Source organism: Mauremys mutica, chromosome 3 (genome assembly GCF_020497125.1).
Source record: "Mauremys mutica isolate MM-2020 ecotype Southern chromosome 3, ASM2049712v1, whole genome shotgun sequence".
NCBI lineage: Eukaryota > Metazoa > Chordata > Testudines > Geoemydidae > Mauremys > Mauremys mutica.
The window spans coordinates 48,154,732-48,179,881 of NC_059074.1; the positions used below are offsets into that span (position 1 = coordinate 48,154,732).

The 25,150-nt window shown below is 42.0% G+C and overlaps 1 long non-coding RNA gene across 1 annotated transcript in view; it reads right to left on the bottom strand.

Annotated features, from left to right (window-relative positions):
- The window catches only part of LOC123367474, a 67,261-nt gene extending 52,276 nt beyond the window's left edge, over nt 1-14,985 (bottom strand). Inside the window, exon 1 of the long non-coding RNA XR_006578488.1 lies at nt 14,447-14,985. This is a non-coding gene — a long non-coding RNA (uncharacterized LOC123367474). The remainder of the gene's footprint in view (nt 1-14,446) is intronic.
- Nucleotides 14,986-25,150: the final 10,165 nt, after the last annotated feature.

Consider the following 25,150-nt stretch of genomic DNA (forward strand, 5'->3'; position numbering starts at 1 on the left):
AACTACATCTCCACACCTCCTTAGACACAATTTTTAATTGCTTACTTTTTCAGCACCAAAACTGTATTCTTCAGTCAACTGAAAGCCTGGATTTGCTTCATGTTTCTTAGCCTTGAACAAAAAGTGTTGTTTTTTTGTTTTGTTTCTTAAGTCTAGTGCTGAGATGCAAATACTGGGGAGTAAACTGCTAAAGAATAATGAGACTTATCACTTTTGACTTTTTTTAATCCAGAGCTTTGTCTGATTCGTCAGGTGGATTAAACTAATATTTTTGCACTCAAATGTAAATTCGTAGAATGCCTTTTAAATAGGCTTTAATTCCTCTCCTCAGTGATTTTCCTTCATCTCTTTTCTGCTAGATTGCCACATGGAGGAGTCCTTCTACTCTATGCCACCATATTTCTAGCACTATTCACCAGAACTTACAGATTCCTTTGTGATGAAAGAGGAGCCTTGTAGCAAATGGAGACCCAGAAACAGATTAGAACTGCAAAGGGAGATCTTTTTTCCAGTACTGGTTCACATAGACCAGTGTTTCTCAATGACCCTGTCATAAACAGATAGTTAAGGGTTAATGCCTCTCTTACCTGTAAAGGGTTAAGAAGTTCACCTAGCCTAGCTGACACTTGACCAGAGGAACCAATGGAGGAACAAGATGTTTCAAAAGGAAGGAGGGAAGTTTCCTTTGTTTAGTCACTTTCAGTTTCAGCCGGAATGAAAAAGATCAAGGAACCAGCCTCTTATCAGAGTAGTAAGTTTTAGAAAGGAATAAATAGGTTTATGTTTATTTTCTTTTGTAACTTGTCTTTGTGCAATTAGGGGAATTATCAAATTGGGTATTCTTGTGTGTATTAAGGTTTTTGCCCAGGGGAACATCCTGTGTTTTAAATCTGTTGTCTGTGAGATTAGCTGGTATGCTGTCTCCCAGAGGTTTTTTTTTTTCCTTTTACCTTTCTTTTCTTTAATTAAAAGCCTTCTTTTTAAGAACCTGATTGAATACCCTTAACTGTATTTTAAGGTGGAAGGGGTGTGTAACCTCACTCATAGCATTGTTAACAGACTCTCTCACTCTGGACCTGTGTTATACCCTATTTTCAAGGGAGACCAACTTAATAGCTTAATCTGGAAAGGCTAGACACAGAATTCTACAAATAGCAAGTTTCATCACCAAGTGCCCACTGCTGAATCCTGGGAACAATCCCTGTAGATTTCATTCAGTCCCAAGTTTAAGGGGCATTTTAAGTTCTGTTGTTTACGAGTAGGTTTTAGAGATCCAAGGAAATTGGATCTGGACTCGCCAGGGACTGATGGGGGGGAAAAGGGAGGGGGAAGGAGTAATTCTTCCTTGTTTTTGAGATCCTAGGGAATTGGATCTGGACTCACCAGGGAATTGGTGGAGGAGTCTCTCAAGGCTACCCAGGGAGGGGAAGGTTTTGGGTGGGAAGAGAGTTTTCCAGGTACTCAGAAATCTGGATGGTGGCAGCGAGACCAGATCTAAGCTGGTAGTTAAGCTTAGAGGTGTTCATGCAGGTCTTCACATCTGTACCCTAAAGTTCAGAGTGGGGATGAGACCTATGACAGACCCATCCATGGATTGGCACCAGTCCCTGAGATCTCCCTGACAGTTTAGGAAGGCAGCAAGCCAGTCCTTGGTATCAAAAAGGTTGAGAAACACTGACCTAGACCACTAAGCAGCCTCCATCTTAGAAAAAAATTCTCACACACTGTCTGGAGCAAGCTTATACCACCTAGGGCTTCTAATGGTAAATAGCTATTCTCACATTTGTTATGCTTTGGTGGCCAAAATACCTACAACATTAGAAGTCTCCTACCACAAACTACTTCATGTTTGAGCCAGGGTTTATGTCTGGTTGTTTCTCTGACAATGGATCTGTGAGGGAGGGCTTTACAGGGACTGTAGAATTAGGGACAGGCTTGTATTGTTAGACATCTGCCGTTGGGAGCTCCCACTCTAAGACAGCAATAAGGGACACTTCTTGCCATAGGTACACAAGATATCCCACTACCTTCCAGAGGGGATTTCCTCCTTATTCCTCTTCCTACGCAAACAATGTAAACTTGCCCATTGTCTCCCCTTTGACAAGAGGATTGTAGAAATCTCCCATGTGCTAAAGTTAGCTCTCATGTTACTGCTGAATGTCAGATTATTCTTTTGGGATGCTTGCTAGAGGCATGGAAAGAGATCAACAAGCCTGAGCCTGTTTCAGGCCTAATATAATGAAGAGAAAACCTTCTCTTAGAACTTCACTCATTCTACCGATCCATGAATTCTCCAGCAAATGCAACTCTCAAGCTTATACTGCAGCATTTGATTAAAAAAAAATTAAGCCCAAAGGAGGGAGAGAAACTGTGGGAAGCAGAGATGGGAGTTGTCTGTCTGGAGACCTGTAGAGAATGAGCAGGACAGTTTAGCAACAAGGGCCCACAGAAATCTAGAGAAGGGGAGGAGTAGTTACTAGCCATGCTCAATAGTACAGAAAGTTTTCATTACAGGCAAGCACTTTTACAGGTTTCATATATTCACCACCTGACAGCTGAGCCAATCAGCAGAAGGGATTTATAAATATGGAGACAGCACTGTGGGCTCAACTGCTGAGCAATGCAGAACCAAGAAATGTGCGTGCCATGAAGGCTGCATCCCAGTACCCTTAATTTGAATACAGGCTGCAGATTTCCTGTCTTGCTGAAAACCAGGGAGACAGTCACCTATTAGCTCAGGGACTGGAGTATGCTGCTGTCTGCAAGATTCTTTGGACCCTTGTTTTGCTGAAGATTGTGAAATTCTTGGTGTGGGAACTAAAAACCTATGGCCATTCCCCTCCAGCTCTGGATAATCTAGGTGACACCCACAAACACTATACCACCCTATAGAGACCGAGAAATCATTTCTTCAAGTGAAATGAAGTGTATATGCTCTGTTGAAACCTTGCATTGCTCATGTACACTATTTCACAGATGTCTGGTCAGCTTTGATATAGCTCTCAGGTGACATTTTACTTGCTTGCTCTGCTGTCTTCTTGACTATTTCATCCTCTACACCTGGGGAAGTTTCATCTCTTGTCTCCAGTTTGTCTGGCTTGTATTTCTTTCTTAAATTATTTACCCTTAACTGTATTTTAAGGTGGAAGGGGTGTGTAACCTCACTCATAGCATTGTTAACAGACTCTCTCACTCTGGACCTGTGTTATACCCTATTTTCAAGGGAGACCAACTTAATAGCTTAATCTGGAAAGGCTAGACACAGAATTCTACAAATAGCAAGTTTCATCACCAAGTGCCCACTGCTGAATCCTGGGAACAATCCCTGTAGATTTCATTCAGTCCCAAGTTTAAGGGGCATTTTAAGTTCTGTTGTTTACGAGTAGGTTTTAGAGTAGGTTTTGCATTTCCATCTCCTGGGTTTGTTTTTTACATGAAAGGGAACATACAACTATAAACTTTGTATCCCAGCAGGATTTTACTTAGTGGGAGTGAGACAAAGATCAAGAACCATTGAGTGGGAGGCTGTCACATTTCATCCATTTCACTTTTCAGGCAGATATCTGCAAGCAATTTAGTTTAAGATCAAATTCCATTTCAAATGAGAATTCAGGATCTATTATAAAGGGAAATAGAGCATCTGCATTGACAACTGCTTTACATACATGGAATATAATGTTATTGGAGCTGAGTGAATACTGCAAAATAAATTCTCAGAATATGTTTGTTTTAAATGCATGTGCTGTAACTGTGTTCGTTGCCCTGTGTGTTCATTTCTTGGTGAAATTCACAATTGTGTGAAAGTCCCATATACCTCGTAAGTCCCAGTCAAGTTCTCAGAAGAAATTCATCTCTCTGCTAAGCCTGTACTTAGGGATGAATTTCACACTCCTTGAATATTAGGACAAGTGAATTTACTAACAAGGATTTTTGCTAAAATATCACAACAAATATTAAGTCACAGAAAGTGAATTTCCAGTTCATGACGTTGATTCTAGGACTCTCACCTTATCCAATCACAGAGCATACAATATGACCTGACTCCAATTTAAACAGCTCATATTTTGAATATAAAGTACTTGCAGATCATGAACATCTCTAATAAGTACATTCAAGAAAATTCACACATTTGTGAACACTTCATTAGGAGAAAGAGGCGACAGTCCAATCATTTTGACTAGTTGGCTCAAATCTAGCTGCCATTTACTCAACAGGCTATTCCAGGTGTTGTCAACACAGAGGGGAAGGGGACAAGACATTTGAGTAGACATCAAGGAGCAGTAGCTACTTTGCCCTTTTTGGATTGCTGGTTGGAGGTGTGCATGGGGTGGGGCGACAAGGATCCCAGCATACGAAATGTTGAGAATCCCTCTACTATTCAGACAAAATGATATAGTAGCCATCTCAGTGCATGAACTCTGCCACAGTTGTGAATGAGCAATGATTCTGTTGACCCTACAGAGTGTTCCCAGAGTCTGCAATGCCAGGGATTCTTGCGAGCCATTAGATTGGTAACTCCATGAAGATTTGAGCACAAGAACTGTTACTGTACCCTTGCCAATGTCTGCCCTGCTTAAGGGAGAAGGCAGTCTATATACTGCCCTCCTCCAAAGAGCTCCTCCCAATTGGCTAGAAGAAAGAGGAGTCTCCTCCACCCCACACTACAGGATTCCGATCCTGGGCCCTTAAAAGGTGTTCGCCCCCACCCTCCACCCCACATCCAACTCCTAATTCCCTGGGACTGCTTTCTCTCTTTCACTGCCAGGCTATTCCCTGGTTCTTTGTTCATTCCAACTCCCTGGAATGGGGTCGTCAGTCCTCCTCTACTCTTAACGTGCCAGTAGGCCCAATTACACAATCTAAATCAGGGATTGGCAAACTACGGCCCACAGGCCAGATCCTGCCCACCAGTCATTTTAAGCCGGCCCTTGAACTCCCGCTGAGGAGCAGGGTATGGGGCTTGCCCCGCTCCGACACTCCAGCCGGGGGCTGCTCCACACAGCTCCTGGAAGCAGCCACATGGCCCTCCTCCGGGGCTCCAATGCAAGCTGTAGGGGTGGTGCCTATGGACGGGGCAGCATGCAGAGCCACCTGGCCATGCCGCCACTTAGGATCTGGAGAAGGGACATGCCGCTACTTCCAGGAGCCACTTGAGGTAAGCGCCACTTGGAGCCTGCACCCCTGAGCCTCTCCCCATTCCCCAACCTTCTACCCCAGCCCTGATCCCCCTCCTGCCCTCTGAACCCCTTGATCCCAGCCCAGAGCACTCTCCTGCATCCCCAACCCTCATCCCCAGCGTCCACACCCCCAGCCAGAGCCGGCACCCCCCCATCAAACTCCCCCCACCCCAGCCCGAAGCCCCCTCCCACACCCTGAACTCCTCATTTCTGGCCCCACCCCAGAGCACACAGCCCCAACCAGAGCCCTCGCCCCCTCCCACACCCTAACCCCAATTCTATGAGCATTCGTGGCCCACCATACATTTCTATTCCCAGATGTGGCACTCAGGCCAAAAAGTTTGCCCACCCCTGATCTAAATACTTGCATTGACCAATCTCACTGACTTCCTCTGGAGTTGTATATGTTCATAACTATGTTTCTAGACTTGGACACCCAAAAGTAAAGGCCCCTGTGAACATCTGGTAACAAACCACAGAGGCAAATTAACCCTTTCTTGGCAAGATCTGACATTAAAATATGGCCCACTCCAACTGAGGGGAGGAAGTATACTCATTGCCCCTTGTAACTTGGTGCAGACAATCAGGAAACCATCCATAAACTCTAACAAAACACACAGCCAAGTCAAATAAAGAGGAGAACACAATTATTTGTGAAAGTAATATGTCTTTTCAGTATGTTAGTCTAAATTCAGCCACCACAAAATTAATCAGGGCACAGAAGAAGCCAGTGTCAGAAATACATTGCATAATCCATAGCCTATGTCCTCACGTTCCATTCATCTGCTCAAATACAATACAGCTCATTTTACCTAATAGGAATCTATTGCCTTGAGTGAAACTAGCCATAAATATGCTCACCTAGTGGTTTCATTTTTTGGTACTGTGCGCACGGTTACATCATAATCTCATCCAAACTCCTCTCAGAAAGTGATCAGAAAGGCTTAAAATGGTCTTAATTTCTATTTTCTTCCCCTATCCTCCAACCTTTAACTGTAGATTCCCTCTAGACTTCCACCCACTTATCGCCATTTAATTTACACTTGCACACCCTCAACACATCAAATCTGAATTTCCACCACTGTAGTGTAAGAGAGCTTAATGGAGTCCAAGCTGATGTATGCAGAGGAGCTACAAAAAGGAGCAAACAAAGAAAAATCAAGTAAGAGGAAGTTTAGTAATGCAGATGTGAAAATAGGCAACCCCTTATTTCAGCTTGGAACTTCAATAAGTTCCAAGTTAGGGCCTCAAGACTGAGTCCTAAGAGCCACTGAATTAAAAACCAGTATAGGAAAATATGGACTTGTTATTTTCTCTTTTGATAAGTGTTTGATGAGAAACAGGTCCTGTACAAGGGAAAAAGCAGATGAGTTTATTATTTGAATCTGGGGTGCAGAAGCAGGTAGCTTTTCTTTGATAATACAGCACTACAAAGCAGGTCACTGATCATCACTGGCATGCTGGAACATCAACCACAGCCATAAAATAATTCCCATGATCAAATTATGCAAAACACATTTTAATTTCTGAACACTTTAAATCTGGGCATTTTATCTGTTAAAGTGTTTAAACATTTGTTTTAAACATTTATATGCAGGAACATTTTGTTATGTGTATATATGAAGTTGTACATAATCCAAATATTTTTTCTGGAAATTGAAGTTTAACTTCTTCCAAGCTCTGTTTCTTTACTTGACATACTGGCACAACAGCTGGAGTAAAACTGAGACATGTTGATAAAAAAGCTTTTTATAGCATTCTGGGAATAATTAAAACAAAATTTATACTTCTTTTGCCAGTCAGAGGTTGGTGGCATTTGAAGTAACCGCACACACTGTAAGACATATTGCATAAACTACGTGGGACAGATACTTACACCATCCTAAACCTTATATAGGGTATATGAGATATCACTTGGGTCATTGTTAAAGGATGATCATAAAACTTCTCTCCTACAGGCTTTTAGTATTTGATTTAACTAACTGTCCTGTGTTGTTTTACTCAGGGTAGTCTACCAATTTCAAAGCCAGGACTTACACACTTTGTGCAACTTTATAAATTAATCTTTTAATGTTTAAAGATGAGGCACCAGATGCGCCAGCGATAGAGTTAATCAATACAATATTAGAGAATGTATTATCCAGAGATCAATGCTTCTTAGGACTAGATTGCCAAAGACTTCTTAAAAACAAGTTTGCACCCCCAAAATATTAGAAGTTCTACACTTAACATTTTTTTAAATGTTAAAAGGTCCAGAAAGAATTAGTTAAGGGATCCAGATGCCTTCTTCCCCCATACCCTGAACCCCTCATTTTTGGCCCCACCCCAGAGCCTGCACCCCCAGCCGGAGCCCTCATATCCCAACCTCCTGTCCCAGACTCGAGCCCCCTCCCACAACCCAAACCCCTCACCCCAGGCTTGCCCTAGAGACTGCATCCCCAGCCAGAACCCTCACCCCAACCCCCTGTCCCAGGGCAGGGGTGTTCGGTTTTCTGCAATCAGAAAGTTGGCAACCCTATCCTCTAGCAAATGTTATGAGGCCCACCAATGTGAGGCTAGCCCCTCTTGCAGTTAACTAGTCCACAGGAGGTGCATACATTGGGACTGACCTGTACACAGGGCTTCTGGACTTTGGAGGAGAATGGACAGGAGTTGGGAGATGCTTTCATCCACAGTAACACCTTTAAGGGCTAAAAGTTTTGTGGGTGATATTTTGGTCCCTTTGAAGTCTATGGCAAAACTCTCATTGATTTCGATGGAGCCAGACTTTCAACTTGCATTTAGAAAATGTAAAGTTTTAAAGATTTTGATGTTAATAAAAGGCATCGCCATTCTGTGTTCTTTTCTGCGGTTTCTTTAATCTGCTGTGCCCCCTCTCCATGCCCTATGATTCCCTGCATCTCTTCCTTTAATGGCCTCCAGTTTCCTGACCAGAGCTTCTACCCCAGGGGTCAGCAACCTATGGCACGCGTGCCAAAGACAGCACGCGAGCCAATTTTTAATGGCACACTGCGGCCTGCCGGGACTCCAGTGTGCCATTAAAAATCCTGCCGGCGCGGCAAGCCGCAGGGTCCACACTCCCGAGCCGGAGCGTCCGGCCAAGTGCAGCAAGCCGCCGGCCCCTCCCCGCCTTCCCCCACTTCCCCTGGAGCCCTGCCACCACACGCGCAGCGCTCTGGGGGCCAGGGCTGTGCGCTCCCGCTGGGCAGTGTTTGGCTCCGTGGGGAGGGGAAGATGCTCCCCACTCATCCAGAGCCCTGCCACCACATGCACAGTGCTCTGAGGGGCAGGGCTGCGTGCTCCCATGGGGCAGCATATCTGGCTCTGCTTGGAGCCTCATGGTAAGGGGTCCGGGGCCAGGTGGGGTTGGATAAGGGGTGGGGCAGTCAGGAGACGGGGAGCAGAGTGGGTTGGATAGGGGGTGGGATCCCAAGGGCGGGGTGGCTGGGGCGGGTGTCCCTGGAGAGGGCAGTCAGGGAGGGTGGATGGGGCATGGGAGTCCCGGCGTCTGTTAGGGGGTGGGAGGGTGGATAGGGGTCAGGGCAGTCAGGAGACAAGGAGCAAGGAGGGTCCTGGGGGGGCAGTTAGGGTGGCGGGGTCTTTGGAGGGGGTGGTCAAGGGACAAGGAGCTGGGGGGGTTGGATGAGTTGGGAGTTCTGGGGGGAGCTGTCAGGAGGCAGGAGTGTGGAGACGGGTTGGGGCAGGCAGGGAGTGGGGGGGTTGTATGGGTCCAGAGTTCTGGGGGTCCTGTCAGGGGGCGGGGAGCGGTTGGATAGGCATGGGAGTCCAGGGGGTCTGTCTGGGGGCAGGGGTGTGGATAAGGGTCGGGGCAGTCAGGGGACAGGTAGGGTCCTAGGGGGGCAGTCAGGGGACAAGGAGCAGGGAGGCTTAGATAGGAGATAGGGTTCTGGGGGGCAGTTAGGAAGAGGGGTCCCAGGAGGGGGTAGTCAGGGAACAAGGAGCAGGGGAGTTGGGGGTTCTGAGGGGGGCAGTCACCCAGCCCTCTGCCCCGAGCCCTGACCCCCCCCACACACACCCAGCCCTCTGCCCTGAGCCCTGCACCCCCACACACACCCCAGGCATTTGCCCTGAGCCCTGTACCTTCCTCATACGCACCCAGCCCTCTGTTGACTCCTTCACCACCACGCCACGACCCCAGCCCTGACTCTGGCACCCCCACACATACCCAGCCACCCCTGCCCTGATACCTGCACCCCCCTCAATACCCCCAGCCCTCTGCCCTGACTCTTGCATACCCCCACATCCCCAGCCCCCCCCGACATCCCATGCACCCCGCACATCCCCACCCCGAGCACCAAATGGGAGCTCCTGCACCCCCGCTCACATTCCCACCTGCACCCCTCACACCAAATGGGAGCTGCCCAGGTAAGTACCCCCACACCCCAACCCTGAGCCCCCTCCCTCATTCTAGCTCCTGACCAGACCCTTCACCCCCAGCCCTGTGCTCGGTCCACTCCCACCCTCAGCTCAGTGCAGAGAGAGGAAGAGAATGGGCCAGAACCAGGGAGAAGGTAGGTACCCACTGTATGTGGGCAGGGCCGGGACCCCAGACCGGCAGCGGGCTGAGCGGGTCCGGCAGCTGGGATCCCGGCTGGCAGGAGCCGGCGGATGGAACCCCTGAGCGGCAGTGGGCTGAGCCGCTCAGCCCATGGCCAGTCTGGCATCCCGGCTACCGGCCCCGCACAGCCCGCTGCTGGTCTGGGGTCCCGGCTGCCGGACCCTTCCCAGCTGGGGTCCCGGCCGCAGGCCCCGCTCAGCCCGCTGCCGGCCTATGTGAACAGAACCCCAGACCAGCAGCGGGCTGAGCGGGCCGGCGGTGTAAGATCAACATTTTAATTTAATTTTAAATGAAGCTTCTTAAACATTTTGAAAACCTTGTTATTCTACAATACAACACTAGTTTAGTTATACAATATATAGACTTGGAGAGAGAGACGTTCTAAAAAAACATTAAAATGTATTACCAGCATGCGAAACCTTAAATTAGAGTGAATAAATGAAGACTCAGCACACCACTTCTGAAAGGTTGCCGACCCCTGTTCTATCCTCTCTCACAGAACCTACTTACCACAGAACCACACTATTGCTCTGCAGAAAATAAAGTCTCCAAATCGTCCCTTCACATGCCCCCAAATCCAGGTCTCTTTTAGTACACTACACACATGGACACACCTCTGTATCTGTGTGACCTGGAACATACATGCATGACAGGAGAGGAGCAAAAGAGACAAAAATCAAAACTACTGTGTCCTTCCACTTTTAGACACACCCACATTTTTGGTCATTATTTTATGCACCCTGGCCAACATGTCAGGGTTTCTGCAACCTTATTTTCCTTTTCCCTCTCCCGACGCCCAAAAAAGAGCAAGACAGCAGTCAAAGGCTAGGTTACTGTGGTTGTAGGGCAAAAGTCCCAAGCGGTGTTAATTCAGAAAGTCCCTGGTAACCAATAGGGTCCACTTGCCATTTCCTTTGTTCTTCTGGGCGTAGGCACTTCCTGACTAGACAGAAGGAGAAAGAGTACACACTTCCTTTTCTAGTGTCTCCTTATTATATCCCGGCTCTGATGAATCCTGAATTAGCCCTTCCCCGGCCAGCTTTACTACTGAGAATGTACCTCCATTCATGATCTCTATCATTCCTCCACTGAACCATCTGGTAAATCCAAGGCACCTCTAGTCAAGAGTAGCAAAACAAATATAGTGTTTTATCCAAGCCATTTTGAATATTTGATACAAAAACACGGCTAAGATTCTCAAAGAGGCAGAGACACAGAAACTCCTAGCTGCTGCAAGTCAGTGTCATGCCACTGAAGCAAATGGAGCCCCCTAGTGGCTGTCTACTCCCACTCCCATTACCCATTGACTCCCAGCTCTCCTTTATGGTATGCTGAATGGTGACATATGCAGAGACTGGGAGACAGGAAGTGAAGAAGAGAGAGCACATGATGTTGAAAGCAAGGATGGTCCAGTGGTTATAATACTAGCCTGGGACTCAGAAAATCCAGCTTGAACTTCTAGTGTGATTTAGGATTAATCACTCTGTACTTCCATTCCCCCTCTGTAATATGGGGACAGTGGTAATAATACTTCCCTGCTTGCCTGCTCTGAAGAGAGGTTCTCAGATAGTATGCTGATGGGCATTATATAAATACATGAAATACTGAATTGGAAGGAGGAATACAGAAAGGAAAAGAGTGAGGGAGAAATGCAGGACACAGAAGCTTAAAAAAAGAGAAGAGAAGAAAATTAGGATGTAAAAAATAAGTAATGAGGAAAGATCTTAATGAGGCAGAATTAAAACAAAAAGTAGTATCTTTGTGATATGAAGAGAGAGAAAAATAAAAGTAGTGTTTATTTTAGTAAAAAAACAAAACAAAAAATGGAGAGTTTCTGACAAGATGCAAAGCCTTGAGGAAAAAGATGTTCACTGAATAAACTTCTATGGCCTGTTTTATACAAAAGACTAGATGTTACATCAGGCTTTGAAGTCTATTGCAAAAAAAGAAGATGTAAGCTTTGTTTATATTTGCTTACAAGATGGTTTTTAAATCTTTATCATGTCATACTAACATCCCCAGTGCTGCCTGGAAACTGAAAGAAACAGACAGTCCACCCAGCAGAGACATAGGAAACACCCCCTCTTTTCCCCACTACACAAAAATACCACCATCACTTCCCTCTCAAGCAAGAAAAACTTTCCTTCACTCTTCTGTGTTACATACCCAAATCCATCTCATGCTGCTACAGGAGGGTTGGTGGTAACATAACAATGCCAGAGAATGAAGGTCATTTACCTTATTGATAACAGCCCAAAGCTGGATTTGGATGAAAGAGAAATACAATTGTGTTTTATGTCTACGAGTGAAAAAATTATTTTACTTTGGGAGGGAAGGCAGGAGACAGAATTGAAGGACAGAGCAGGAAAGACAAAAAAAAATTGGCATACATTAGCCCCTGAGATAGAGCACACAGTTTCCCTACCAGGATTGCTGCTGGCAACACTGGGTTGAGAATAGAGATGGTTAGGAATTTTTTGATGACTCTTTTTCATTGAAAAATGCCATTTTGTTGAAACAGATGTTTGTTTGAGGAAAGGGTCAGTTTTGACTAAACTTCTATTGGGAAATATTCAGGTCCAGAATGGAATTATTGGTCAAAAGAGGGACCAGGGATTTGAATCTAAGTTGCTCATGTCCTGGGTGAGTGCCTTAACCTTATGGCTATTGGCTATTCTTGCAGTCTCTTTCTCTCAAGATCTTTGAAAGGTCTCAGGTTTTTCCTGATGCCAAATAGGATAGTTTTTTTAAAAATCACTATTAATTTTGCAGGGCAGGAAAAACAATGAGAATGGGGTGGAATCCCCAGCCCTAGTTGAGAATGGGGTGGAATTCTTTTTGGCATTTAATGCATTGATTGGGGCTAGCTTATTGTCATCAACTAAACATTTAATACTGAGCCAGCAGGGATAGGTGAGAACAGACAAAGTAACAGGATACAATGAAAGTCGAAAGAATTTACATATCTATTCATTTTCAAAGAGTTGAAGCCAAGTGAAGGAGAGGATTGGTACACTGTTACAAAGCGAACGGCAGCCTAAGCCTTGTAGCATGTCTAAAATAAAATAAATTTCACAATTAGTCCTACAGTGAAACAATCAGACTGAAGTCAAGTCTAAGACCTGGGTTGTTCTTGGCTAAGTTTTAGACAAATTTCTATTTAAACTAAAATGGCTGTAACGTCAACTTGATTTCATTTGTTTGGACTATCTTGATTTATCTTTGAGAGACAAGGTGTGTGAGGTAATATGTTTTACTGGACCAACTTCTGCTGGTGAGAGAGACAAGCTTTTGAGTTAGGCTAAGCTCTTCAAGGCTGGGTTGACTTATCTTTGGCAGATTAGTTGATTCTTGAAACAGCAGTCTACCTAGTTTCAGTTTTAAATATTGATAGGGCAAAGAAGTTGCTGTATCAGAACTGCTAACGTAAAAAAGGAAAGTTAATGGATACAAAGCTGGTAAGAAAATTATAAGCTTATGAGCGGTCTAATAGAAAATACTGAATTTCTTTAAATAGTGAATAATGTGGGTCTTACTTCTTAATTTTTCTCATTATTTCCTGGTCCCATAAGAGCTCAAATACCTCTGTAGGATAACTGTTGGCAATGCTGCTTGTTTAATGGCAACCACTTTTCTAGTAAAGGATCTGCATGAGTTACCTGAAGGCTGAACATAAACACCCCTTGTAACTTCAAGTATTCTAGATACCAAAATATTCTGCTTCTTTCAATTATATTAATAAACACTTTTGTTGAAGTCTCTTTACTGACCAGCATCAAGATATATACGACTGCTCCCAGGAACACTTATCTATAAAGGGACATACCTATATTACAGTTTAACTCTGAAAGTGTCAGACCTGCTTAGCTTTCTCATCTAAAAAGCTGAGCTGACCAAAGAATTCATAGCAAAAATAAATTGTTCATGAATAGAAAGAATCCAAGTTCACAGAATTCCACGTGAGCAGCTTACTTTATTTGTTGACTAACAAATAATTTCTTACAGTATATCATGTAATATACCACATGGAAGAGCCCATAGAGCTATGACTTTTGCCTAATCTCATATTACAAGGGGCTATAGTCACCTGGCAAGTGTTTCAACACTTACATGACTCTTTCATGGGAAGTTAGCACTGTATTTTAGGAGTCTTTTTAAGTCCTTTGCAGAAGCCTTACATTTATAATTATAAAAACATTTCATGCATGTTTCCCCCTAATGCATTCCAAGTACTACAGAGTCAAAGCAAGGGGCAGATCTTAATGGTAATGATTTGAAATATGCTTAATAAAAGCCCTAACTAACAAAATCAAACATTTTTTACATATGGTAACTAAAGGTTTCTTTTATACACTAGCATCAACTCCACCAACATTATTATAACCCATTGTAGTCTCATATGCTGGTATGTTTTGCTCCTGATAGCATATAGAAAAAACACTACAACCAGATATTCATTTTTCCACATGTTCAGATGATATAAGGATTGCCAAGAGGCAACAACAAAGAGGAAAGTTCACCACAGGCTCATGATTGAACATAAAACCACTGTCTCCACATTCCATAGTGTTTTATTGGAGAGTTTCTGTTACTAAATCAGAATACTAAATACAAATTTGGCAACAGTCTCTAGGTTTATTCTTCCCATGTAGTTGCCTTAATAGAAAAGGGGAAAAAAACCCAAACTCACCTGTTACTACAGAGGTCCTTACTCTAGTATCTAATCAGCACAACACACTAGCCTCCACCTCTCTTCTCTGACTGCATAATACCCTTCTAAATTGGCTCAAGTGTGCTAAATCAGCTCCCAGCTGGCAGTGCATTCTTGATCTGCCACAGAACCCTGGCTGGAAATTAACCCCTCAGACTTCATGGCATTTGCAGGTTGGCAGGAGCTCCTCTTAGGGACACCACCACGGTGAGCATGGTCAAGCCTGCCGTGTCACCTCCAGGAGCCATCAAAAGCCCCTATCATCATTATCAAATTTGTCTCCAAACGTGCTGCCTGATCATCAAATGTCTGTTTAGCATTTGTCCACCCACCCTAAAATCAGGCCATTATAAAAGTGAGTTGTGATTCAACATGGGATAATGTAGTTCTATCAATGTCCTAACCAGTCCTATGTTAAAGTTACCCAGTGTGTCATTAGCCCAGAGAGGGCAAAGGAAAGTTTCTTGTAAACGTCAGTTCAGCCCCTTCCTCTTAAAACATGAAAAGCAAATTAAAAGAGTTCCCCAGTTCAGTGGATTTTATATGTATTTAAAGCAAGTTCTAGGGGATCATAATCACAGAACCAGGACTATTTTTTTGGTCTTAGTTTTTTGTTGGTTTTTTCTAATAAATATTATGAAAGGACTTACTGAATATATAAAATTTCTTTTTCAGCTTTTATAAAACAAACCCCATTTGGGAGCTAGTATTTTCTTGCCAGTTTCCAATGTAGAAATTAGATAATACTAGGCTGGGACAGTTGTTCTGATTTCTTGCACTGTAGTCCAGACCTTACTCCTAGATGCCAGGATTTCCCAACACAGCTCTGAGACAGTTTCCATTTGCAGTTGCCATTTGGGAGGCCCAACTCCTGGTGCCAAGGAGTTAATTATTCCCTTCACAAATGTATGACTTTGCATTTATGGACCAAAAAAATGATATAAAATGTGTGCCACATTAGAGTTGATATACAAACTGAAGAGCTATGACCATCTTTTCTTCCTTTACAGTATATACAGGTCACTTTATATCTTCTTATATTTTTTCTTCAGTATCTTTCTCTTTCATCTTTGCAGCTTCATGAAGAAATCCCACAGAGGTCAATTCCACCACTTGTGGTGGTTTGAGGAATCAAGCCCCTAACTGTAGCAGGGCCTTCTAGTTGCTTAATCTCCTCAGCTAGCATGGTATTTTTCTAATCATTTTCCATTTTTGTATGATATACAATATGCAATTTTGACGTATCACTGAGATGCCACAGATTCTCTTCATGCTTCACAAAGGACAAACTGAAAAAACAAAACAAATGGAACACAAAATGGAATTTATGAGGTTCTAAAGTTAAGGCAAATATTTTTGACAAACAATATGGATAGATTATGCCATGAAAGTCTCAAGGTTAAATCTTACGAAGGAGTCTAAACTATCATTCTTCAGCTGGAAGCAGAGTATGTACTTTCATTGGTTGAGAAAGGAGATGTCAAAAACTGTGAGACAACCAACTCTGAGTACACAGAGAGTTCGATAATCACATGGCAGACAACAAAGCTGCCTACATAACCATCTGAGAGTTTGCCAAGCAACCAATTTCTGTGAAAATATCTTCTGACATTTGGCATTTTTTGCCATCCAAAAAGAAAAAAGGAAGAAAGTAAAAAAGAAAAAAAAGTTGGAGTGTTACAATATACTGGCACATCACAAAAATGTAGTGGGTTTTTTTGTGTTTTTGTTTTTAATAAAAAGCATTAAATACAAATACAGTAAATATCCGGGGAAAAAAACTTGAAAGAAAAGAGAAGATGAAGAATTGCATAACAGCAGTTCAGCAACTGGTATATGGGTTTAAGTCCTCCAATTTGCATGGAACAACTAGTTAACTTTTATCCTGTGTCTGTTGACAGAGGAAAATCCCATTTCTAATGGGTTTTTCCTGTTAATTCATGTTGTTATTAATTCATCCACACCCTTATGTATTGTAATAGTATTTGTGAAACTATTTCAGTTACATCTTATAACATGTCAAATGATTGAAAGAATGCCATAGAAGCAGCATTCCAGTACATAGTAAAATGGGCAGTAAATATTTTTTAAAGTTAATCTTTTCTAGAGTATATTTCACTTTTTCTATCTGGGGAACAGCTAGATAGATTGAAAATGCAGTACAAGGTGTTACTGAAAGAGCATTATGAAATTAAGGACGTCCTTTTCGTGTCTGATGCTAGGTTCTGATCTAGCAAAGCACTGAAGCTCATGTTTAACTTTAAGCACAAGCAGTCCATTTGAAGTCATCATGTGCGTAAGTGTTTTGCTGGATCAGGGCCCTCATGTGGACTTTGTTAAATAAAGGCCTGATGATTCAAAGCCCATTTAAGTCAATGGGAGTCTTTCCATTGATTTCAGTGGATTTTGATCAGGCCCTAACTCTCCTCCCCAGCAACAGCTTCTTATCTGGATTATTGTGCTCACCTAATATAAATTCTTGACATGAATTCAGGTTCATCCTTCATGTTTTCTACACTGGATATAAAGATCCTCTCTGCTTCTTGGGGTTTACTTAAAAGTTGTGTCTGAGTACACGGTATAAAAATGAAACTAGCAAAGGATACAGCCAAACCTGTTAGACAGGTGGTCACACTGGTTGAAAGTTTTATCCTATTGCATCCGGGAGGTAGGTAGTGAAATCTCTCATCATATGCCACTCACTAGGAGTCCAATCAGCGCTGAGCTGAGGGAGTTCAATCCCTCCTGTGAGCAACTGCTCACCCTCCCCTCATTTTCTGGAGTGGAATGATAATCAACCTTTCACAAGGTGAAGTCCAATGGTAGCAGGGTGATGCTATCTTGACAGTTAGTGCAAGATCCATACTCTGACTTTTTTTTTTTTTACTGGGAGACTGGTGTCTGCCAATTAAGCAATTTGAGATTTGTGAACTACATATATGCCAAGTAAATACTTCACATGTGGAAGCCAACTGTGACATCTGGCCTTTTACTTATGACACCAGCCCATATGTATCTACTCCAAACTTTCCTAGAATGACTTCTCAGAGGCACAGAGGAAATAGAGAGGGCTAAGCTCAGCACAGCATTATGCTTTCAATAATAAATAACATAGCTATAATACTTTTCACTTCTCCATCGTTATATTTGAATAGTTCAAACTATTAATGAATTAATCCTCCCAACACCCTACTCAGGTCTCTATGTTTTATCATCCCCATTTTACAGGCAGAGAAACTGAGTCAGAAAGAGTTGAAAGGCCTGATCCAAAATCTATTGAAGTCAACTGTAGTCTTTCTACTCACCTCAATGGACATTGGATCAAACCCTCAATTTTTGGCCATGATCACACAGCCAGTTAGTGGCAGGGCTCAGAATAGCAGTGAGACATTCTTAACTTCTTGTCCTTGCTAGCCCATGCTCCATGTTTAAAGATGATCAGGATAAGAAGGAAGTGCCAGTTACACTGGGAAAATCAAAATGTTTTATTTTGTTTCAGATCTGGTCGAACTAAATTGCAAGATTTTGTTTTAGGTCAGTTCAACATTAATTTATGTTCACTTGAGCTACCATGGTGCCTCATTTTCCTGTACGGACTGGACTTCTTGGCTAGACTATAGCTTCTATGATGCACTATAATCTCCCCTCTGATTGAACCACCACAATGCATCATGGAAGTAAAATAATCACAGTGCATCATGAAAGATATTATTTGGCTAGGGAGCCCGGTCCTTAGAGGGGAATGGGGGCATGAGGCACCTGAACTATAAGTCCCACGAAGTATCATAGCGGCTCTGGGAGATACAGATTAATACTTAATCAAATTGAAATGAAGCATATTGATTGACAAAATGAAACAATATGATTCAGAAATGTCATTTCATTTAGATAAAAAATGAAACATTTCAGTATTTCAGCATTTAACTTCCTTGAGCTTTCCAATGTGCCAAAAATTTTAATATTTTGATTTTTGGTCAAGACAAGAGAAAATTTCAGAAGATCAGAATTTTCTGATAGAGCGATAGAGACTGTGACATTTGACCAGCTCTAGTCATAACTTCTGGACTCGGATAGAATTCTACCTAACATCCTTTTGTTTCCCCTTAGTGTCTTCTGCCCTTTCAGGCCCCACCCTACAGGTGTGGATCACTAGGCGCAGTATGATATGAGACAGGTGACATCCAAGAGATCAGATTAGTTTTGGACACAATGTAGATGACTTGGGAAGATTCTAGGCATGCAATGGAATTCTGATTCTTGATAGATCTGAGAAATAACCATTTAATCGTGCCAGGTGAATAATGGATTTTCCAGTTTACTGGCAATTCCCTTCTGAAAAAAATCACTTTGGGTCAAACAAAACATTTAGTTTGACCTGAAATGAAATGTTTCATTTAGATTTTGAGCATTTTTTTAAAACAAAAAAACCATTTAATTAAAAAAAATAAAACTAAAGGAAAGTTATCTTGAATAAAAAGGTTTTGTTTGGAAAGCACCAAAACCAAACATTTTGATTTTGTTCATATTTTGTGTGTGTGTGCGCTTTTTTATCAAAGCCATTTGGAAAAATCAAAACAAATTCAGGAAATGGTTCAGAGTTGCCAAATCTAGCTCTTTATTATTAATTATTATTATTATTTATTATTTTGCAAAAAAAGTTTTGTTTGAAAAATTTCACCCATCTCTATTATTTGGCAATGAGGATCATCTTCCCACTCTGTTAAAATCGATGGGATTGGATAGACCTGTGAGATGTGCATGTAATGCTCTCCTTCAACTGATCTGACCAGCTCTTGTGCCTATAATCAGGTGCCAAAAATACAGTGGTGGGCTGCTGAGTGTTGGGGTGTATGCACAATAAATTAAGTCACTAATGTGGCTCTTCTGGGAAGAGATGCTCATACATGAAGGACAGCCCAGGTCTATTTCAGCCAGTATATGTGCATCTTTCTGCGATCAGTTTGGAGATTTTCCTATTGCTCTTAAATTCATATTTGCAATCCAGTTTACTTCCCGTTACAAAGGGGGATGCCATTTAAGCAAGTTATTAGCGGCAGCTGTAGCAAGAAGTCCTTTCATGGGGATTATAGTTTTAGTAATCCTGTTTATGGTTGAATCTAGCAGTGCTCTACCCTGCAGCTGATTAGGATGAATGTGTGCAGTTTGAGTAGAATTAGTGCAGTACGATTTTGTTTTAGTGCCATCTGCTGGATGTAAAGTAGAGATTAATAGGTACAATAGTGGAGATGTCTTCCACAGTATATATCTATTTTTATGTGGGGTTAGGAAATCGTAGTTTTATTTTTGTTTGTTCATATGAGTTTTAATTCAGTTAAAGAAAACGTGTGTATGTGTTTGTTTTTTTTCTAAAAATGGTCCTCGATGCAACAGATTGGGTGACAAAGGGAAATAGTAAAGTAACATGGGTGGAAGAGAAAATCTTGAAACTATTTCTACTAGGTATTATCTATCCAGATATCCTATGTTCTGCAGCTGCTGCCATTAATACTGGATAACCTGTTTTGGGGTCTTCAGAACGTCCTGCTGGTACAAAATAGAGAATCAGTGTTAAGGCTGTAATTCTGGACTGATAGTCCATAACTTACTGTTACACTGTACAATACAGAGTAACATCATAAACTGTCCTGAGAACCTGCAAAAGTGGGTGAGTGTGGGCAACCTGAAGTTCCAGCTTTGACTTCAAACGTATTTACTTTCATGGTCGTAAACCAAATTTACATTTCTCTGGTTCCTATATGTTTGCTTTTTTGACTGCCGCTGCACATTGAGTGGATGTTTTTAGAGAACTATCCACAATGACTCCAAGATCTCTTTCTTGAGTGGTAACAGCTAATTTAGACCCCATCATTTTATATGTATGGTTGGGATTATGTGCATTCCAATGTGCAGTACTTTGCATTTATCAATATTGAACTTCATCTGCCCTTTTGTTGCCCAGTCACCTAGTTCTGAGAGATCCTTTTGTAGCTCTTCGCAGTCTGCCTGGGACTCAACTATCTTGAATAGTTTTGTATCATCTGCAAATTTTGCCACCTCACTGTTTATCCCTTTTCCAGATCATTTATAAATATGTTAAATAGGATTGGGCCCAGTACAGACCTCTCTCTCTCCATTCTGAAAACTGACCATTTGTTCCGACCCTTTGTTTCCTATATTTTATCCAGTTACCAGTCCATGAGACGTTTCAGAGTAGCAACCTTGTTAGTCTGTATCCACAAAAAGGACAGGAGTACTTGTGGCACCTTAGAGACTAACAAATTTATTTGAGCATAAGCTTTCATGGGCTACAGCCCACTTCATCGGATGCATAGAATGGAACATATAGTAAGGAGATATATATACATACAGAGAACATGAAAAGGTGGGAGTTGCCCAACCAACTGTAAGAAGCTAATTAATTAAGATGAACTGTTGTCAGCAGGAGAAAAAAAACTTGTGTAGTGATAATCGATAGCCCATTTAAGACAGTTTGACAAGATACTTAACATGGGGGAAATAGATTCAATGTGTGTAATGGCTCAGCCATTCCCAGTCTCTATTTAAGCCTAAATTGATAGTATCTAGTTTGCATATCAATTAAAGTTCAGCAGTTTCTCCTTGGAGTCTGTTTTTGAAGCTTTTCTGTTGCAAAATTGCCACCTTTAAATCTGTTACTGAATGGCCAGAGAGGTTGAAGTGTTCTCCTACTGGTTTTTGAATGTTATGATTCCTGATGTCAGATTTGTGTCCATTTATTCTTTTGCATAGAGACTGTCCAGTTTGGCAATGTACATGGCAGAGGGGCATTGCTGGCACATGATGGCATATATCACATTGGTAGATGTGCAGCTGAATGAGCCCTGATGGTATGGCTGATGTGATTAGGTCCTATGATGGTGTCACTTGAATAAATATGTGGACAGAGTTGGCATCAGGCTTTGTTGCAAGGATAGGTTCCTGGGTTAGTGTTTTTGTTCTGTGGTGTGTGGTTACTGGTGAGTATTTGCTTCAGGTTGGGGGGCTGTCTGTAAGCAAGGACAGGTCTGTCTCCCAAGATCTGTGAGAGTGAGGGATCATCTTTCAGGATAGGTTGTAGATCTTTGATGATGTGCTGGAGAGGTTTTAGTTGGGGGCTGAAGGTAACGGCTAGTGGCGCTCTGTTATTTTCTTTGTTGGGCCTGTCTTGTAGCAGGTGACTTCTGGGTACTCTTCTGGCTCTGTCAATCTGTTTTTTCACTTCAGCAGGTGGGTATTGTAGTTTTAAGAATGCTTAATAGAGATCTTGTAGGTGTTTGTCTCTGTCTGTGGTTGTATTTTAGAGCTTGGCTGTAGACAATGGATCGTGTGGTGTGTCCTGGATGGAAGCTGGAGGCATGTAGGTAAGTATAGCAGTCAGTAGGTTTCCGGTATAGGGTGGTGTTTATGTGACCATCACTTATTAGCACAGTAGTGTCAAGGAAACGGACTGCTTGTGTGGATTGGTCTAGGCTGAGGTTGATGGTGGGATGGAAATTGTTGAAATCATGGTAGAATTCCTCAAGGGCTTCTTTTCCATGGGTCCAGATGATGAAGATGTCATCAATGTAGCGCAAGTAGAGTAGGGGCATTAGGGGACGAGAGCTAAGGAAACGTTGTTCTAAGTCAGCCACAAAAATGTTGGCATACTGTGGGGCCATGCGGGTACCCATAGCAGTGCCACTGACTTGACGGTATATATTGTCCCCAAATGTGAAATAGTTGTGGGTGAGGACAAAGTCGCAAAGTTCAGCCACCAGGTTAGCCATGACATTATCGGGGCTACTGTTCCTGACGGCTTGTAGTCCATCTTTGTGTGGAATGTTGGTGTAGAGGGCTTCTACATCCATAGTGTCCAGGAAGGTGTTTTCTGGAAGATCACCGATGGATTGTAGTCTCCTCAGGAAGTCAGTGGTGTCTCGAAGATAGCAGGGAGTGCTGGTAGCATAGGGCCTGAGGAGAGAGTCCACATAGTCAGGCAGTCCTGCTGTTAGGGTGCCAATGCCTGAGATGATGGGACATCCAGGATTTCCAGGTTTATGGATCTTGGGTAGCAAATAGAATACCTCTGGTCAGGGTTCTAGGCATATGTCTGTACGGATCTGTTCCTGTGCTTTTTCAGGGAGTTTCTTGAGCAGATGGTGTCGTTTATTTTGGTAATCCTCAGTGGGATCAGAGGATAATGGCCTGTAGAATGTGGTGTTAGAGAGCTGCCTAGTGGCCTCTTGTTCATATTCCAACTTATTCATGATGACGACAGCACCTCCTTTGTCAGCCTTTTTTATTATGATGTCAGAGTTGTTCCTGAGGCTGTTGATGGCATTGTGTTCAGCACAGCTGAGGTTATGGGGCAAGTGATGCTGCTTTTCCACAATTTCAGCCCATGCACGTCAATGGAAGCAAGCTATGTAGAAGTCCAGTCTGTTGTTTCGACCTTCAGGAGGACTCATAACATTCTTTTTGCAGTCCATGAGAGAACCTTCCCTCTTACCCCATGACTACTTACTTTTCTTAAGAGCCTTTGGTGAGGTACCTTGTCAAAGGCTTTCTGAAAATCTAAATACACTATATCCACTGGATCCCCCTTGTCCACATGCTTGTTGACACCCCTCAAAGAATTCTAGTAGATTGGTGAGGCATGATTTCCCCTTACAAAAACCATGTTGACTATTCTCCAACAAATTATGTTCACCTATGTGTCTGACAATTTTGTTCTTTACTATAGTTTCAACAAATTTGCCTGGTAGTGAAGTCAGGCTTAATTGCTGGGGTTACCTCTGGAGCCCTTTTTAAAAATTGGCATCACATTAGCTATCCTCCAGTCATTTGGTACAGAAGCTGATTTAAATGATAGATTACAGAGTACAGTTAGTAGTTCTGCAATTTCACATTTGAGTTCCTTCAGAACTCTTGGGTGAATACCATCTGGTCCTGGTGACTTGTTACTGTTTAGTTTATCAATTTGTTCCAAAACCTCCTGTAATGACACCTCAATCTGGGACAGTTCCTCACCTAAAAAGAATGGCTCAGGTTTGGGAAACTCCCTCACATCCTCAACCTAATCTTTTCAATCTCTCATCATAAGAATGTCTTGCTATGCCTCTAATCATTTTCATCATCCACCTCTGAATTCTCTGAGTTTCTGCTATGATCTTTTTGAAATACACAATATTTAGACTGAGTGTGTTCCATTAATTTATATGATGTAATATTTTAAATATGGTTCTGTCTCATTCTTTTAAAATCCTAACATTTTGTTTCTTTTATTGAATGTCCTTTAATACTGAGTTGAAGTTTTCTTGGAGCTCTCTACAATGGCATCAAGGTCTTTGTCCTCAGTGGTTACAGTTTGTTTAGGTCCAGCAACATACATGAGTAGGCTTAGCAGAAGGAGATTTTAATTTTTATGGATAACATTTATGTATATTTAAGCAATTTTATTATTTAAATTTTCATAGTTGTTCATAATTATGGGTCAAACAATTATATAAATACAAAAGACACTGAGATTCAAAAAGTTAGTTTTATAATCATTAAAACACAAATTGTCAACATCACATGTCAGAAAATACGAAGTAAATATCCTTAAATTAAACTCTAGTAAGCAGCGTTTTTCTTACTTTGCCTATCTGTAAAATTTGATTATTGACAAATATTTTTGTTGGTTTGAGTGTAGTGAAATTGACATTTACCGATATATACGAATACAAATTAATCCTTCCAAGGCTATGTATAAGTAGTTCAAATATTCCTTCCAACATGCATTACTTTATATTTGTCAATAATGATTTTGCCTGCCATCTTGCTGTCTACTCATCTGATTTTGTTGAGTCCCACTGTAATTCCTCACAGCTTTCTCTGTTCTTGACTAATCTAAATAAACTTTGTCACCTGAAAATTTGACCATCTTACTGTTCACTCCCCTTTCTGGATCATTAATAAATGTACTACAAACCTTTCATAGTATGGAACCTAGGGGCACTGCATTTACTTTTTTCCCATCTTGAATACAGACAATTTCTTCATGGTTTATCTTCTCTATTTCTTAGCCAGTTTCTAAATATTACATACTTTCTCTCTCACTCCACATCTATTTTGTTTGCTTGATATAGTGTTGTGAGAGACGTGGAAGTCCATATAAATTATATTAACTAGTTCTCTTTTCCCCCTATTTTGTTGGCACACTCAAAGTATTCTAATATAATTCAAGAAGATTACTAGAATGGGCTTTGTTTATTCTGCTGCAAAAGATGGATCCTGATATGTGGGGACTACTTAATATACAATAGGAACATTTAATTATTGGCAGGGAGATAGAGAGGATATAATCTACTAAGACTTTTCCTTCTGGCTTCAGTGATTCGATTTCCTTTTTAATCAGGTGACTGAAAATCTCAAATTGAAGTGAGCTCAACTGAAAAAGCAGTGACAGGTTTCAGACAGGTAGCCGTGTTAGTCTGTATCAGTAAAAACAATGAGGAGTCCTTGTAGCACCTTAGAGACTAACAAATTTATTTGGGCATAAGCTTTCCTAGGATATAACCCACTTCATCAGATGCATGGAGTGGAAAATACAGTAAGCAGGTATAAATACACAGCACATGAAAAGATGGGAGTTGCCTGACCAAGTGGGGGGGGTCAGTGCTAATGAGGCCACTTCAATTAGGG